The 18,107-nt window shown below is 43.6% G+C and overlaps 1 protein-coding gene across 5 annotated transcripts in view; it reads left to right on the top strand.

Moving 5' to 3' along the window:
• Positions 1-8,673: 8,673 nt before the first annotated feature.
• The window catches only part of PPP4R1 (protein phosphatase 4 regulatory subunit 1), a 71,381-nt gene continuing 61,947 nt past the window's right edge, over positions 8,674-18,107 (top strand). For 4 of the 5 annotated variants that reach the window (XM_060118920.1, XM_060118923.1, XM_060118924.1 and 1 more), the window contains exons 1-2: positions 15,942-16,025; positions 16,242-16,319. The gene's annotated coding sequence lies outside the window, so the exon portion shown is untranslated. Of the gene's footprint in view, positions 8,916-15,941; positions 16,026-16,241; positions 16,320-18,107 lie in introns of those variants that run through there. The other variant, XM_060118919.1, reaches the window with a different exon arrangement.

The following is an 18,107-nucleotide window of genomic DNA, read 5'->3' on the forward strand; positions in this document are numbered from 1 at the left end:
ATTATAATAAAGGAACGAGGCTCCACTTACGAGAATACAAAGTAAGTGCTATTAGTCTGCCAGCCAAAGACAGACTTTTTCCAGACATTCACAGAGGTCTGCACAGCTGCAGGCGCTGACAGCTGCCCGAGGCACAGGAGCGTCTGTGGCTGCAGATCCGTGTACTGGAACCCCAGGTAGGGATTACGCCTGTGGTCTGGCTTTATGATAACTGTTCTCCAATTAGCTGAGTTGACCGCTATTTACAAAAGAATTTACTAAAAAGATATGATGCCTGGAATTTAAGGACTTCACCTTTCACATCTTTCTCCTTAATTGTACCTCCACCAGTATTTTCTTTTCTGTGGAAATAAATTGTCATTTCACTTCTAAAGATGGAGTCAGCATGAGATGGAAAATGTGCATTCCATGCTTAATTCAAGAGGCATTTTGTTTGTTTCAAATATTGGGGAGGATAGGCCCCGGGAGTGAAAATTAATAAGTACCTTCTTAAAAAACAGTTGCAAATTCCTTTGGACAACAACTGCTTAAAAGCATTAGATCTGAGGGTGCTGGGTTTCAGTCAATAAACAGTTGAGCTCCCACTAAGTGTAAGGTAGTTTGTTAGGGGCTTTGTGGGGACTGCAGGGAGGGCTTTATTTGTAATCATGCACGGATCCACCACAGGTGACAGGATACCCTGCCTAGCGTGCTACGGGGGTGTTTCACACAGGAAGTTCTTTAAAGTAGCCTCGTGAGTTTGGTGTCTGGAACCTGAGGAAGCAGTTCCCAGGCACTTTCACTACATTGTATCATCGGGCTCCCCAAACACCTAAAGTTCAGAGCGTCACAGGGAGGTCACAGTTGTGGGGTGGCTCGTAATCAGGGGACAGAGAGAGAGAAGACCCTTGGGTCCAGAGACCCTGGAGGTTCCCAGCACGTGGTCCCCAACAGCAGGGAGGCAGGTGAGAGTGATCCTTATTTTACAAAAGAAAAATTTTAAGTCCCTTTTGTAAACTATGTTCCTGGCAGATACGAGCCCATAATAATTACATGTTTTCTCAATTAACAAGTGAATTAAAGTCACACAGCTGACAGGTGTCAGAGAGGGTTAGGGCCCCCGCTGTTCCTTCAACCCCACATTTTGTGTGTTCTGAGTTGATTATATGTGGCCAGAGTAGGTTGCTTGTGGTATTTAAACAGCAGATAGCTCAGCCCCCTTCCTTGATTTGTAGGACTCCACAAAGAAAGGTTTTAATCCAAGGCAAGACCAGCAACCTTGGGGACCTTCCAGGGAATGTTCTCCTCCCTTGACTTGAGAGCACGCCCCATGATTGATGGATTCGGTTCAGATACTGTGTGTCTCTCAGGTGAACCTTACCAAAAAGAGCAATATCGTTGTTCTTTAATTTTGTGAAAACAGAGATTTCTCCCCCGCAAGGAAGATCAGAGAGGCCGTATCCTAGATGTCATTTCGACATTCCCAAAGGTACAGATGCTTTTTAGAAGTGTAATGCAGTGTCTTTCAATTGTTGTCTTTTTCATCTACTTTGCATTCTTTTTTTAATATTTTATTGGAGTGTGGTTGATTTACAATGTTGTGTTAGTTTCTACTGTACAGCGAAGTGATTCAGTTATACACATATATATTCTTTTTCATATTCTTTTCCATTATGGTTCATCATAGGATATTGAATATAGTTCCCTGTGCTATACAGTAGGTCCTTGTTGTTTATACTTTGTATTCTTAACGTAAAGCTGTAAACACTGCTGCTAGTTAGGGATGAAGAGCTTGGTTGCTTGGCCCTAATCCAATCCTGCAGCCTCTCCCAGGCTTTTCTCATCCAGGGGCTGCTGAGCTGGGTCTGAAGGGATTTAGGACACGGGTCTCTTGGTTTCTTGCTCCCTTTTCTTTCAATGCAGAGGAGTCTCGTATGGAAACAATCATACATTCTTATGACATGAAATTTTGAAAATCTCAAGTTGCCACCCCTTCTATTTTTTAAACTTTTTCATTGAAAGTAGTATGTGTTCAGAAGAAGAAGTCTGCAAATTTGCAAAGAAGCAATTGCTTTCAATGCAGGTTTGCGAGATGAGTCCATGCTTTCATCACAAGCTTTCTGTGTGTCATTGGTCCTCAAAGTGTGGCCAGCAGCATTGGCAGATGTCAGAAATGCACATTCTCGGGCCCCACCCCAGACCCACTGAATCAGAGACTCTGGGGTGGTGCCCAGCAATCTGCTTTGAAAAGCCCTCCCGGGGATTCTTAGAAGCTACAGTGTGAGGACCACTGATGTAAGAACCATGCAAGGTATTCGGCAGGCAGCTAGGCTCCCTAACCTGAGAGCGAATTCCTGGTAAACTTAAGCATGTCAATTACATAATCTACTCAATATGATACTTGTCGAAATACCTTATGTCCTTAAATAATCATCTTCAGTCAACAAAACAATCTGAATAAATACGCTACAGAAATCGCTCACACGTCCTTGTGCTGGTCCTCAGGTCTGAGACAGACGTGGTGGCAGCATGGCCAGCAGACGTGGGGCCGGACATGGAAACACAGCCCAGGAGCTCTTTCACTGCATGGCCAGACCTGCAGACAAGCTCCAGTTGTGCAGTTTCAGTAGACTTTTCACAATAGACTGCGACCCGGGGTCAGTGGTCATGGATTAACCAAAATATGTTTATAAGGAATCCGTTCGTCCTGCTAAACTGGGATTCCCTAGAGGTGAACCTATAATCAGACAAAGAACTAGGCCCTCAGCGAATTCCACTAAGTCTTTAAATCAGCTCATGTGGAAATGTTTATGTAAAATAAAGTGAAAAACAATCACACTAAAAAATGGGTCCATGTACACTAAGCAAAGATTGAAACTAAGTTAGAAATGATGACAGTTATTAAAAATTCAAAATTGAGGTTCCTTTTTTCTTCCATGTTGCCTACAGACCTACTTCCAAATGTTTGCACCTACTTTAAAACTTCTGAGATAGAAGGGTTGAGTTTCTGAAACCCAGGACCAGGTTTCAGCCCTGACTCTACCGCTGACACCCACACCTCCTAAGCGAGGTCTCTATGGGGTCAAAGCGTCGGGCCCATCTTCATTGGTGAATGGGAGCTAACACCTGCCCTTGGATCTCACAAGGCTGTTTCAATTAACAACAGAGGGTCTGTAATAACTTACACAGGGGCTTCATAGACTGTAAAATGAAAAAAGAAAGGATGATTTTATCAGGCACTCAGCAGTTCTGGACTCTGGCAATCCTTTTTTTTTTTAAGATTTTTTTTTTGATGTGGGCCATTTTTAAAGTCTTTATTGAATTTGTTACAGTATTGCTCCTGTTTTATGTTTTGGTTTTTTGGCGCGAGGCATGTGGGATCTTAGCTCCCTGACCAGGGATCAAACCTGCACCCCCTGCATTGGAAGGTGAAGTGTTAACCATTGGACCTCCAGGGAAGTCCCAGGCAACCCTATTAATTAAATGTCCTTTGTAGGTAGTGACCTATAGTAGCTAATGAGGAAGTGAAATAGTGACCAACAGCTGTCTTACCAGGCTGCAACTCCCTGTGTCCTGGGCAGCACTGTGACACCATTACCAGGCAGGCGGTGAGAACAGAAGCAAATGAATATGGAAACTAACATTTATTACACACTTCCTGTGTGTCAGGTGCAGGTAACTCTTTCCCTAAATCAGGTCATCTAATCGTCCCAGCCACCCTAGTGACAGTCCTGTTCCCATTTTACAGCTGAGCTAAGTGAAGCTCACGGGTGACAGAGTGAGTGGGGATGTATGATTGGACACCTGGTCCATGTCGTTTCTGGTGTCCTCTCACCACACTGGACATCTGATAAAATTGACACGTGGTGCTCCGTGTCTTTCACAGTGGCCTTGAGGGCCTTATTTTCTTGTCCTGCTTGCTCATCTGAGTCTGGCCTGGAGTCCTCAGTCCCACCCCCTCCCCTGACAGAAATGTCAGGTGACCGTGACCCCAAAAAACTGCAGAACGTTTTCTTTTAATTTATTTTATTTATTTATTTATTTTTGGCTGCATTGGGTCTTTGTTGCTGCACGCAGGCTTTCCCTAGTTGTGGCGAGCGGGGGCTACTCTTAGTTGCGGTGCACAGGCTTCTCATTGCAGTGGCTTCTCTTGTTGTGGAGCACGGGCTCTAGGCACGCGGGCTTCAGTAGTTGTGGTGCATGGGCTCAGTAGTTGTGGCCCACGGGCTCAGTTGCTCCACGGCATGTGGGATCTCCCTGGACCAGGGATCGAAACTTGTGTCCCTTGCAATGTCAGGCGGATTCTTTTTTTTTAATAAATTTATTTATTATTTATTTATTTTTGGCTGTGTTGGGTCTTCATTGCTGTGCACGGGCTTTCTCTAGTTGCAGTGAGCGGGGGCTACTCTTCGTTGTGGTGCGCTGGCTTCTCATTGCGGTGGCTTCTCTTGTTGCGGAGCACAGGCTCTAGGTGCACAGGCTTCAGTAGTTGTGGTGTGCGGCCTCAGTAGGTGTGGCACACAGGCTCAGTAGTTGTGGCTCATGGGCTCTAGAGCGCAGGCTCAGTAGTTGTGGCGCACAGGCTTAGTTGCTCCGTGGCATGTGGGATCCTCCTGGACCAGGGCTCAAACCCGTGTCCCCTGCATTGGCAGGCGGATTCTTAACCACTGCACCATCAGTGAAGTCCCTGCAGAACTTTTTTGATGCAGTTACATCTCTCAGTGGACATCTGAGCTTGCAATCTGGGGGGAACCTGGAAGGTTGGTTTTCAGGGTCTTGTTTGTTGGGAGAGGTAGGAAGATGCCACGGTCCCCCTACGCAACCAGGCAGTGCTCTCCTCAGGTGTCGCCAGTTCTGGCCTCCAAGACTAGGTACATGTGGTCCCTCAGCTTCAGTCTCCTTGTCCATAAAGTGGGAGCAACCACAGGGCTTGCCTTGCTGCTTTTTGATGTACAGCTGTGTTGAGTTTCAGCAGAATCTCAGGAGGAAGCTGCAGGCCAAGGTGACCGGGTTGGCAGGTCGCTGGTCTCCAGAGGCCGTGGTGAGCTGACCTGGGGCTTGGTCACGGGGTGGGGAGCTAGAGGCAAGATCCTGGGTGCAACCAATGGGCCGTAGTTGTTTAAGTCACTGCATCTTTGATGCATTTTGCTCATAAACCTGCCACCTGCAGAAAGTGGAGGCGACCGCTGAGCCCCCCTCCCGCCTCCACCATCTCCCCCACCCCCATACTTCTCACACCGGAGGATGACATACCCGCTACTAGGTGACTGCATCCACAGAGGAGGAGTCCCCCCAGCGCTGCCGCTGGGGCTGCCTGGGGAGCACGCTTCACCTAGGACCTCTGACCAGGTATTTTTTTTGCCCAGCCAGAACTTCTCAGAATAAATGGAGATAAAGGTAAAGGTTTATTTATCCTTCCACATCTCCAGTGAGTATTGATGCTATTTGACAAAAAAGAATGATGCTAAACTCTGCCCTCGAAGGAGGCGTGGGGTCCTGGGCAGGCTGATCTGGATTGGTTTGTGGGGTTTCAGGGCCTGAGTCCAGAGGCCTGCACAGACCCGAGATACAGTATCCTTGAGAGGTGACTTGAAAGCTGTGGACACCAACCAAAGGGTCCTCTGTCTAGTGGTAATTCAGGGAGGAAAACTCCAAGTTCAAGCTGGGCAGATGGAGGCAGGGAGGCCAGGAGGCAGAGAAGCCTCGAGCAGAGTGTGGGAGGCTGGGCCCTTCCCAGGCTCTGCTTCCTGTGCTGGGGTCCATAGAGCCTCCCGCCCAGCACACCGCGCCCTAAAGGCATCATCACTGGCTAAGCCGCTAACCTCAGTTAGGGGCCTATGTGCTCTCCCAGGTGGATCCACTCACAGCAGCTCTGTCTGCCACTAAGCAGAGGTGGTCGGGCTTCTCACCACTTCATCTACCATTTCCCATCCAGTTCCTCTCCCCTTGATCCAGTCAAGGCCCATTTGGCCTTGGTATTTGCATGTGGCCCAGTTTTTAACCTTGGGACCCCTTTGAAGACCCCAGTGTGCACCCCCGCCCCAAGTCCTCCCGGTCTATGATCACCTAAAGTAGTGTATCTGTCTCAGCTTGGATGCCAGCCCTGGGCCCTGGTCCACTGGCTGGTGCTGGGCCAGCGGGGGCATTGAGATCTTTAGAGAAACATCTCTTTCCACTGCATCCTTCTGGTGTGCTAGGGAAATGCTTTATCTCAAAGCCAGAGCTCCTGCATCTGTGTTCTTTCCCCGTTACCTCTTCAGGATCCCCCGATTCTCACTCTGCCCAGGGTAGTCAAATAAATGTATATACTGCATATACATTTTTAATACATAAAATTTTTTATTGATAAAATATGCATAAGATTTATCACTTAAGTATATGGTTCAGTGGCATTAAGTACATTCATATTCTTGGGCAACCACCAGCACCATCCATCTCCAGAACTTTTTCATCTTCCCCAAACTGAAACCCTATCTATGAATTTGACTGTTCTAGGCACCTCATATATGTGGAATCATACAGTATTTCTTCTTTGTGACTGGCTTATTTCACTTAGCAGAATGTCTTCAGGGTCTACCCATGTTGTGGCATGTGTCATAATTTCCTTCCTTTTTAAGGCTGAATAATAGTCCACTGTACATACAGACCACACTTTATCTACTCCTCCATCACTGGACACCTGGGTTGCTTCTATCTTTTGGCTCTTGTGAATAGTGCCACTATGAATATGGGTGTGCAAATATCTGTTTGAGTATGTGCTTTCAGTTCTTTGGGGTATATGCTCAGAAGTGGAATTGCTGGATTATATGGTGATTCTGTGCTCCATTTTTTTGAGAAACTGCCATGTTGTTTTCCACAGCAGCTGCACCATCATACATTCTCACCAGCAATGCTGGTGAGTGTCCCAGTTTCTCTATATCCTTGCCAATGCTTGCTACTTCCTTCCTTCCTTTCTAATAATAGTCATCCTAGTGAGTGAGAAGTGGTATCTCATTGTGGTTTTGATTTGCATTCCCCTAATAGTTAGTGATATTGAACATCTTTTCATGTGCGTATGTCTTCTATGTCTATTGAAGTCTGTTGCCCACTAAATATATAAAATAAGTTTTACTGTCATTCAAGGAAACTCACTTCTTGTAGCTTTTTAATATATATACCAAATATTTTCATCTTATAATCACAGGCTAATGTCTTATCAACCCACATTGATTTGGGAGGTGTTGAAAAATAGAAAGAAACTGTAGATAATCATGTGACATGCACGTCAATATGCATATACACACCATGTTTATTCATTATGTACATTTGAACAGTGCCCTGAATACATATCATGACCAAACGCCAAATGACCACATCTTAAAAACAACACTCAACCAAAGCTGGGAGAACTCCAACTTCACTCAAAGCTGAGGCAGAAGCTCAATATCACCATCACCCATTAAGCTTCTGAAGTACAAAAATAAATGGCATGTTATAAAAAATTTAATTAGGATAATTTTACCCTTCAATATTTTAGTAACTAATATTTTAAAGTTTGACATTATATTATAGAAATAAAATTTGTCAATGTTGTCATCTATACTACTTTTGTAGTCACTCTACTACACATTTATGAGACTCAGTTGTCACCAGCACATTGAATGACAACACTAATCTTTGTGCATAACAGAATGTAATTCGGGAAAATGGTTTTCCGTAACTTATTTGCTTGAAGGAACTGACTACCCAGGAAAATCTCAAAAATACCTTATCTTCAACTACCAAAAAAATGGCTGGCAGACCATAACAAAAAATTTGATAAGCTTTTTATTTTAATTTGTAGTTTCTGTGGCCTCAAATCTATAAGAAATTGTTTTCTTGGAAGTATTCTTGTGGCATCTATTTTTAAGTTTATTAGAAGGAAAAAAATACCTAGTTCTCTAATATTTTTTCCCTACTGTTTATACACTTTAGTGTATCTATTTGGATTAAAGATAGTTCATTATGGGTTTATTGTATGTTGTTTTGGATTTTTTCTCCTTGTAAAACTGAGATGGCAGAGTTAACATTATGATTTTAATGTCACTCTCATGAGATGTGTAGAGCTTTCAAATAGGATTTTGGGGGAAAAGATTCTTGACTTAAAGGGGGGTTTTTAAAAACTTAAAAATCAAAAGCAGTTCTTACAGATTATTTTGTTTAATGATAGGATCATGAGTACAACAAAACTCTGAAAAGCTAGGAAATCATGATATAATCACTATTACCTTATGTTAGTAATTAAATTTTTATATAAATTTATTGGCTCCAAAAGTACATAATGTTCTTTCTCAAATTAACTATCTAAAACACTCTTTATAAAATAATAGCTTTCACACTATTCATTTATATTGCAGCATTCACTCTGGCAATTATAAATTTATGTAGCTCTTTAATTGACAGAATTTCAAAACAGGAAGCACATAAGGAGATTTTCCTCCAAGTTATATTTAGACTGCTTAATTATATTTGAAAGGGCATCTTCAGATAATAACAAATCCATATCACGGTTATTCCTATTATTGACATTGTCACATTGATTGGATGCGCTGGGGGCCTGGGCGCACACGTGGTCACTGAGCTGCGCAGTCTCGGGGATGCCGGAAATGACGTAGGAGCGGCGGGGGCTCCCCCACCCCCACTGCCTGGTTGAAATCCCGCAGAAGTTAAAAGCACGAAGGCTGGAGTCAAATGCCATTACCTCCCTAAAATACGCGTTATTTATTTCTAAACCGGCAGAAGGATGGACGTGAAAGCTGCGTGAGCACGGGGCGCCCAGTCCATCCGGAGAAGCGTTAAGTTGGGGGTGGGCGTCCTTTCCCTTTGCTGAGGCGCAGTGACAGCTAAAGATAGGGAGCCATCAGAGCTCACCTGGAGGTACCCACGCTGCCCCGTACAGCGGCGACGTGGATGCGCAGGTGAGCGGCGCGGACGGTGACCTGAGGGTTCTCTGTGCATCTCACCACGTGCAGCCGCGGTCTGCATTGTAAAGTGAAGACGCTTTACAGGTATTCACTCCTTCGACCCTCACAACAGACCGCGGGAAACGCACTTGTATTTTACAATTTACACTTAGCAGACCTGGAAGTCACATCGGAAGGGGGTGTGGCGACCGCTCCTCATCCACGGACCCAGGACGCGGAGCCCCTGCCTTTGGATGGAGGCGGGAGCACTTCCTTCTCTCTCCAGTTTCAGGCTCGGGGACTCTAACCCGAGGGGCTTGGTGGGTAGGGAGGGCCTGAGCATCCGAAGCGGGCGGCTGAGGACCCGGAGGGGAGGGAAGAAACCAAGGGTGCGCGCAGTGCCTCTAACCTGCCTGGGGAGCCCTGCTTCAAAAACAAAAGTAGTACTAAATAATCAAATTAAGTCAGGTAAACACTTCCTTTTCCTCTTCTGGTTTCCCGTCCCTCGCTCCTCCCCTTTTCCTCCTCCTCCTCCTTTTTCTTCTGCTTTTCCTCCTCCTCCCCGCCCCTCCCCCATCTCCTCCCGCCCCTCCCCCATCTCCTCCCGCCCCTCCCCCATCTCCTCCCCCTCTTCCTCCCTTCCTGTCCCTCCCGCTCCTTCTCCTCCTACTCCTTTTCATTTATTTCTCCCTAAAGATGATATGGAGAAAAATTCAGAGTGTTTAAAGTTCTTAGGTACTGGTGCTGGTGCTGGGTTAGATTTTGTCACCCAAATTTTTCAGGAAGAGGCAAATTCTTTTTTTAAAATACATTTTTAAAAATTGTGTGTGTGGGGAAGACATACAGTATTAAATTTACCATTTTAACCATTTTAAAGTGTACAGTTCTGTAGTGTTCAGTGCACTCACATTATTTGCGTGCTTAGTAAGCTTTTAAAAGTCAAAGTAAAACATGCATACAGAAAAAAATGACCCAAATCATAAGACATAGCATGAAAAATTATCAGAGTGTTCACTCATAGACAGCCTCCACTCAGGCTAAGAAATGGAATATTCCCAATACCCTCTCAAGTGCTGCTCAGGCCCTCTTCCAGTCATTAGCCGTGCCCCCAAAGGCAGCCTTTAAACTGACGTCTAACACCAAAGGTTAGTTTTGCCCATTTAAAAATTTTGAATAGGTGGGATCGCACAGAATGTATTCTGCAGCATCTGGCTTCTTTCATTTAGCAGTACGTCTGTGAGAGGCATTCATTTTATAGCGTGTGGCCGTGGTTCATTCATCTCTGTTGCTATGTGGCATTCCATAACACGAACATAGCACAGTTTTATTTACCCATTCTAATGATGGACACTTGGATTTTTTCTAGTTTGTGGGCTTGTTACAAATAGCGCTGGTACGTACATGTCCCTTGGAATGGAATTGATGGATCATAGGTTCTGCATGTGTTTGACTTTAGTAAATATTGCCAAATATTTTCTAAAGTGGTTGTACCAATTTCCATTCCCAAGAGCATTGTATAAAAGTCGTGTTGCTGTATGTGGAAGGAAGAATAATGCCCACACCCCTCTCCCTGCCCAAAATCATGTCCATGTCCTTATTCCTGGAACCTGTGAATATGTTACCTTATGTGGCAAAAGGACTTTGCAGCTGTAATTAAGTTACGGATCTTGATGGAGAGAGATTATGCTGGATGACACAGGTGGGCCCGTGTCATCACAGGTTCTTAAACGTGGAACAGAAAGGAAGCGGGTCAGAGGCAAATGTGACTGTGGAAGGGTGGACCCAGAGATGCAATTTTGCCGGCCTTGAAAATGAAAGGAGGCCAAGAGCCCAGGACCATGAGGGTCTCTAGAACCAAAAAGGCAAAGAAATGGATTCTCCTCCAGACCCTCCAGAAAGTAGTGCAGTTCTGACACCTCAATAAGCCCAGTGAAACTGTGTCAGGCTTCTGACCCACTGAACTCTGAGATAATAAATTTGAGTTGCCTGAAGCCACTAAATTTTTAGTAATTTGTTACAGCGTCAATAGGAAAATAAGACTCCACATCCTCAACAGTACTTGATATTACCTTTTAAGTTATTTTTTATTCTGATGGGTGTTTTATGGTAGCTCATCATTGTTTTAACTTACATTTCCCTGATGAGAAGTGAGATTGAGCACCTTTTCATGTGTTTACTTGCCATGTGGATATACTCTTTTACGAGCTGCCTGTTTGCATATATTGCCTGGGTTCCTATTAGATTGTCTGTCCTTTTCTTAATGACCTGTAGTTTTTTGACTATTCTGAAGATACACTCTTTTCAGTTATGTGTGTTGCAGTGATCTGCCACTTGATAGCTTGTGCTCTCTTAATAGTGTCTTTGGGTAACAGAACTTCTAATATGGTCCAGTTTATCTTTTTCCTGCATGGTCAGTGTTATTGTGTTTGAAATCATTCCCTATCCCAAGGCCAGGAAGATATTCTCCTGTGTTATCTTTTGAACCTTTTTTTTTTAAATTGGAGTATAGTTGATTTACAATGTTGTGTTAGTTTCAGGTGTACAGCAAAGTGATTCAGTTATACATATACACATATCTATTCTTTTTCAGATTCTTTTCCCATTTAGGTTATTACAGAATATTGAGTAGAGTTCCCTGTGCTATACAGTTTGTCCTTGTTAATTATCTATTTTATATATATGTGTATATGTTAATCCCAACCTCCTAATTTATCCCTCCCCGCCACCTTTCCTCTCTTTTGAAGCTTTATTGCTTTACATTTCATATTTGTGTCTCCTCTGGAATTGATTTTTGTATATGGAGTGAGGTAAGCATCGAGTTTCATTTTTTTTCCTCATCTGACACCCCAGTTGACCCAGCTCCCAGGTCTGCTGCACTGCTTTTGTCTGTCTCTTGCTACCCTATGTTGCCACTGTTATCATAAATCAGGCATCCACATGTGTGTGGGTCTGCTTCTGGACTCTTCATTTTGTTTTATCAGTCTGTTTGTTTACGTTCACTCCAATACCACACTCTCTTAAGTATTGTAGTTTTGATGTAAGTCTGGATATCCAATAGAGGAAGTTCTTCCCATATTGTTGTTCTTCAAAATTAGTAATAGCGGGCCTCCCTGGTGGCGCAGTGGTTGAGAGTCCGCCTGCCGATGCAGGGGATACGGGTTCGTGCCCCGGTCTGGGAGGATCCCATATGCCGCGGAGCGGCTGGGCCCGTGAGCCATGGCCGCTGGGCCTGCGCATCCGGAGCCTGTGCTCCGCAACGGGAGAGGCCACAACAGTGAGAGGCCCGCATACCGCAAAAAGAAAAAAAAAAAAAAAATTAGTAATAGCATTTCTAATTTTTTTTTTTTAGAATGGCCCTTTGTATTTTTTTTTTTTTTTTGCCTTGGCCCTTTGCATTTTTGCCTTGGCCCTTTGCATTTCCACATAGACATTTAGAATCAGATTGTCACTATCCACACAACAAAAAATTGCTCAGATTTTGATTGGGAATGAATTGAATCTATGAACCAATTTGGAAGACAATTCACATCTTTACAAAACTGAATTTTCTATCTGTGTCCTTGCTGTAGCCTTATATATGTATTTTAAGAATTTAATAGATTAATTTATCTCAATAATTTCTCTAGTTTTCTATATAATGGTCCTGCATATCTTTCACTAGATTTGTTTGTAGAATTTGACTTTTTTAAAATTGAAGTATTGTTGATTTACAATGTTGTATTAGTTTCAGGTGTACAGAAAAGTGATTCAGTTGTACATATATTCTTTTTCAGATTCTTTTCCATTTTAGATTATTATAAGATTTTGAATATAGTTCCCTGTGCTACACAGTAGGTCCTTGTTGATTATCTATTTTATTTATAATAGTGTGTCTGTGTTAATCCCAAACTCCTAATTTTATCCCTCCCCCCATTTAGAATTTGACTTTTTTTTTTTTTTTGATTTATTTTTGCCTGTGTTGGGTCTTCGTTTCTGTGCGAGGGCTTTCTCTAGTTGCGGCAAGCGGGGGCCACTCTTCATCGTGGTGCACGGGCCTCTCATTATCGCGGCCTCTCTTGTTGCGGAGCACAGGCTCCAGACGCGCAGGCTCAGTAGTTGTGGCTCACGGGCCTAGTTGCTCTGCGGCATGTGGGATCTTCCCAGACCAGGGCTCGAACCCGTGTCCCCTGCATTGGCAGGCAGATCCTCAACAACTGCGCCACCAGGGAAGCCCAGGATTTGACTTTTTAAAATGCTATTGCAAACGGCATCAAATTTTAAATTTTTGTGTATAACTATTGGGTGCTGACTTATAATTATAGAATTGACCTTGTGTGCAGTGACTTTGCTAAATTTACTTCTTAATTTTAAGTTTATTTGCAGATTCTTGTATTTTCAACATATACAATCGCATCATTTGTGAATAAAGACAGCTTTACTTTGGAAGAGCCACATTTGATGTAGGGAATATGGAAAAACTGGGTCTCTCATGCATTACTGTTGGGAATATGAAATGGTGTGGCTGCTTTGGACAATAGTTGGAAGTTCCTCAAAATATTAAAGTTACCATATGATCCAGCAATTCCACTCTAGGTATATACCCAAGAGAATTGAAAGCATACATTTGCATAAAAACTTGCATGTGAATGTTTATAGTTGCATTATTCATAATAACTAAAAAGTAGAAACAACCCAAATATCCATCAACTGATAAGTGGATAAATAACATGGTGTATGTCTATACAATGAAGTATTATTTATCAATAAAAAGGAATGACATACTGATCCATGCTACAATATAGGTGAAATTTGAAACCATGATGCTGAGTGAAAGAAGCCAGTCCACACGCTGTATCAGTTTATATAGAAGGTCCAGAACAGGCAAATCGGTACAGACAGGAAACAGATTAGTGGTTGCCAGGGGCTAGTGGTGTATGGGGGTGGTAGTGGTGGGTGACTGCTAATGGGCTCAATGAGAGAGCCCACGTGCCGCAAACTGTAGAGCCCACACGCCCTGGAGCCCACGTGCCACAACTAAAGAGAAAACCTGCACACCGCAACTAGAGAGAAGCCTGCACACAACGAAGAGCCCACACTGCAAAGAAAGATCCTGCATGCCACAACTAAGACCCCGTGTACTGCAACTAAGACCCGATGCAGCCAAAAAAATAAAGAAAATAAAAATTAAATAATAAAAGAAAGACGGGCCTGATGTGTTAATGGAAGTAAAAAAGAAAAAAAAATGATACCAAGACCATACATGTGAAAGGACAGAGGCTTTCCTGACGCCAGAGAAATTGGCTGAGAGGCAACTTTGATGGAAAAGTCATGAACATGATATACAAATCCTATTAGCATCATTCAGAATCAGGATTCCAGCGTTTGAATTCCAACTCCCTTATTTGCCATCTGACTTTTGTCAAAATTTTAACCTCTTTGAGCTTTGGTTTCCTTTATTTGAAAAACGTAAATATCAATACCTACTTCACAGAGCTGTTTGCGTTGAATCTGAAAGTAAACGAAAGCACCTAACAATGCCTAGTACATACATCTCAAAAATATTGCAAAACGTACAATATTACTATTGGGGGAAGCCAGCTGAAGGGTACACGGGACCTCCCAGTACATTCTTTGCAATTTCCTGTGAATCTAATTATTTCAAAATAAAAAGTTAAAAAATGGAGTAGTTACCTTTTGTATGAATTGTGTTGTGTCATGGTACCCATATATGTGTATATTTTATAAATAAATATATATATATATATATATATATATATGTATATTTTAAACCAAATGAAGGAATCAAGGACCAGGAACAGAAGGAATTTTGTTACAAGGAGTTAGTTACACAGAAGTGAAATTGGAGTGGAAACTTTTGTTCTGAATCATAGAACCAGAGGGCAGAGGTAGTATGAAAAGACTTTAGAATCAAGGCATAGTTTAATCACTGAGCTTATCTGGGTTTGACTATGTGGTTTACTTATGGTTTTTTCCTGGTTCAACTTGACTCATCCATTCAGATTCAGAATAATAAATGTTTCCTCAAGCACGTACTCTGCCAGACATCGGGGCAGGCTCTTCCACCTTGCTTTGAACATGGTTGCCACTGATACTTTGTGCATTTGGAGAGAAAGGCATAAAGGAAACCAACGCTGCCATTTTAATTCAGTAATGCTCACTATTTTCACATCTTAGTTTTCCTAATAAAATTAAAATGCGTGGAACAAATTGGATGGGTGCTGTACCTCAGCTGGAATAACCGCAAGATTCCTCAATGCAGAATCCTTTTGGTTCTACTAATCTGGAGCGCTGTGAAAAGCACTGGAGTCCTTAACATGGTGGATAAGAAACAGAGGGTTTACTTTCCTTTATACTCTGTTTACAATGGTGGTTCTAGGTTGCACTGTTTTGCTCAGAACAAGCCTATGCTAAGAAACTGGTGGTCTGGCTGACCATGGACAGAGTTGAAGTTCTGTTGCATCTATGGGCAGCCTTCAACTCCTGTAAATGGAGAAAGGAGAGCCTGAGTAGAGAGAACTCTGGACAGGGTTCAGTTCTGTAGCTATTTTCTCCCTCTAGTCTTTATTTTCCTAAGGTGGTGTGAGAAAATGTATCTTTAGCCAATGTGAATAAAGAGATCCAATGTCTTTGAAAAAGAAAGCCAAACTATGAAAGCTCTAGGAAAAGTTAAGATTTCACAATTTGGAATGTCATCTTGACATGGAGTTTTAAAGGGGGCTTAAAAGAAGCACAGAAAGGAAAGATAAAAATTTCAAATATTTACCTTTATACAATTTACCAAAACATGTATAGGAGGCTTTGGGTAAGAGATTGGCAATTAATAAAAAATTTTTAAAAAAAGGAAACTATTCTTTTTACTGGGGAGTGGCAGTTTGTGGGGGACATCAACCTGGCTTAAAAAAAAAAACCCAGAGATGAATGAAAATAAAGGTTAAAAATTTCTTTAAAAAACATTTTTATTGTATGTCTCCATTTACAGATTCATTCATTTTTTATTATTCAAAACAATAACTAAAAGATCTGCCTTTTATATACTTTCAGCTTTAGGATCATCCTGAAGAAAAAGTAAACAGTTCAATTACCAATACAAAAATTAATAAATGACACAGCAGCAAGCAATGTCAGGTGGGTTTTTTGTTTATTAGCATTTTTTCCCCATGATACTTATTATGTTTGTGTTTCAAGAGTCAAATTTATCAATGTCCAAGGCTCCTTGGCTACTCGTGAAAGTTTTCACTATCATTTGGAAGAGGACTTATTCTGAAAAATCCAGGCCTTAATAGCCATAGTTGGATAATACTTTTTAAAACAGTGACTTGTGACATTCCCTCTATTTTTCAGATTTCAGGGGCAGAGCAGACTCTGGGTTGTGCTCTGACCACTAGACACACAGTTTCCAGCATCCACAGGCGTGACACTGTAAGTACAGTTGGGGTAAGGGCATAGAATAATAATGGCTGTTCTTTAAATACCATCTTCTATGAGGAGGAAACAGTGCCTTTTATAGAGTGAATACTGGTGTAAAAAAAATTTATTGTATGTTTGAGAAAGGACTAGAGAGTGGGAGAAAACATCAAATGTAAAAAACATGCTTGTGCCAAACCATGAATAAGAACATCCTCACTGAAATGTCTAAAAACCGAGCTGCCTCAAGGGACCTGCTGTAACATGGGATGCAGGTAAGACGATAACCAAATGCACAGCTCCTGAACAATATGGACAAAACTATCCAGCCCCTCCTCCTTGGCTGCCTTCCCAGAGAACGTGAGATAAAACTCACTGTGCAGCCTCACTACCCAAGGCAGAGTTAGTTGATCTGTATCCCAGGCTAGCATTTGGTGCATAACCTCTGTTTTATCACCATCACTGAGAATTGTTAAGTCTGACTTTACTGGGTAGATGGTCCAGATCATTCTCTTCACCTTTGTGTGTCCAGGGGCTGAAGCCTAGTTGGCACTCTGTCGATTTTGTGTTGCTGTAGGGAGATCACCAGTTAGTGTAAAGAGCCAAATGCTCTGTCCTCCTACCCAGAATTGCTAAAATGGTAGGTGTCAGCAAGGCAAAATTCTCACGGATTGAGTCAATTGATAGTTTGTGAATTTATAACTCCTTGTCATTTTGAGAGTTAGTATCAGCTGAATTCACATAAGGGTGTGAAACTAGATTGTGCCCGTTTGGCTTTTAGTTTTAATTATTCTATGTTTGAGAAAATTAGACACACACCTAGAGTTAGAGATGCTATTCCAATTTTTATTACTCTCAGAAACCTAATACATACTATGCAATATGCGTTCCATCCTGTAACATCTGAGAGGGAAGTTTTTGGAATAGCTACGTGTGACCCATTTTATTACCCAGAATTATGGATTTCAGAGGCTCTGATGTAATATATTGTCCTTGATTAAGACCACCGTGCAGACTATTCAGAATTTTGTCTCCTCCCCCAGAGCCCAACGTGGCATCACTTACACAAGTCCCTGTGTTGTCTCCCTTGAGGGCATCACCATCTTGGAGGCTTTGGGGAGACGGGAAGGTGGGCTGCACTCCTGGACACAGGACAGTGGGAAGTGGGTCAGAAATCCTGGGTTGGGCCCCCACTCTGCACTGGGAGCTTGCGTTCATCACTTAACACGTGTGGAATAATAGAGTCTGTGCTACACATTTCAGCTGAGCACCTCAAGGGCTACCAAAATTATTAAAGACAAAAAACTAATGCTAGGCGCCGTTCCCCCAGCACCTGCGGGATGCCCAGTACACGGTGCTCGGTTCCGGCCGTTCTTCATTAATCCCGACAATCCCGGGGGCGAGGGTCGCCCGTCCTCCTACAACCGGGTCGCACGCCTACCGCGCGGGCGGTGGAGCGGACCTGAGCCCGGGTCCGGGACGCGGGGGACCAGCGGGGAAGCCCGGCCGTCCACGCGGCTTTGTTCGCGGCGCCCGGCGGCCGGCGCGGAGGCGGTGCTTCCCGCCCGGAGGTGGCCCCGCGGCCCCCGGTGCGCGCGGCCCGGCGGGCGACGCCGGTGACCCAACAAAGCGCGTGGGAGGCCCCGCCCGGCACACGGCGCGGGGCTCCGGCGACGGCAGCAGCCGCGCCATCACACTCCGCGAACCACCGGGCCGGGCTGAGCCGAGAGCGCGCCGGCGGGCGGAGCGAGAGAGGCGGGAGGCGGAGCGGCGCGCAGGCGGGCGGGGCGGGCCGGGTCCGCC

Source organism: Mesoplodon densirostris, chromosome 15, assembly GCF_025265405.1.
Source record: "Mesoplodon densirostris isolate mMesDen1 chromosome 15, mMesDen1 primary haplotype, whole genome shotgun sequence".
NCBI classification, from domain to species: Eukaryota; Metazoa; Chordata; class Mammalia; order Artiodactyla; family Ziphiidae; genus Mesoplodon; species Mesoplodon densirostris.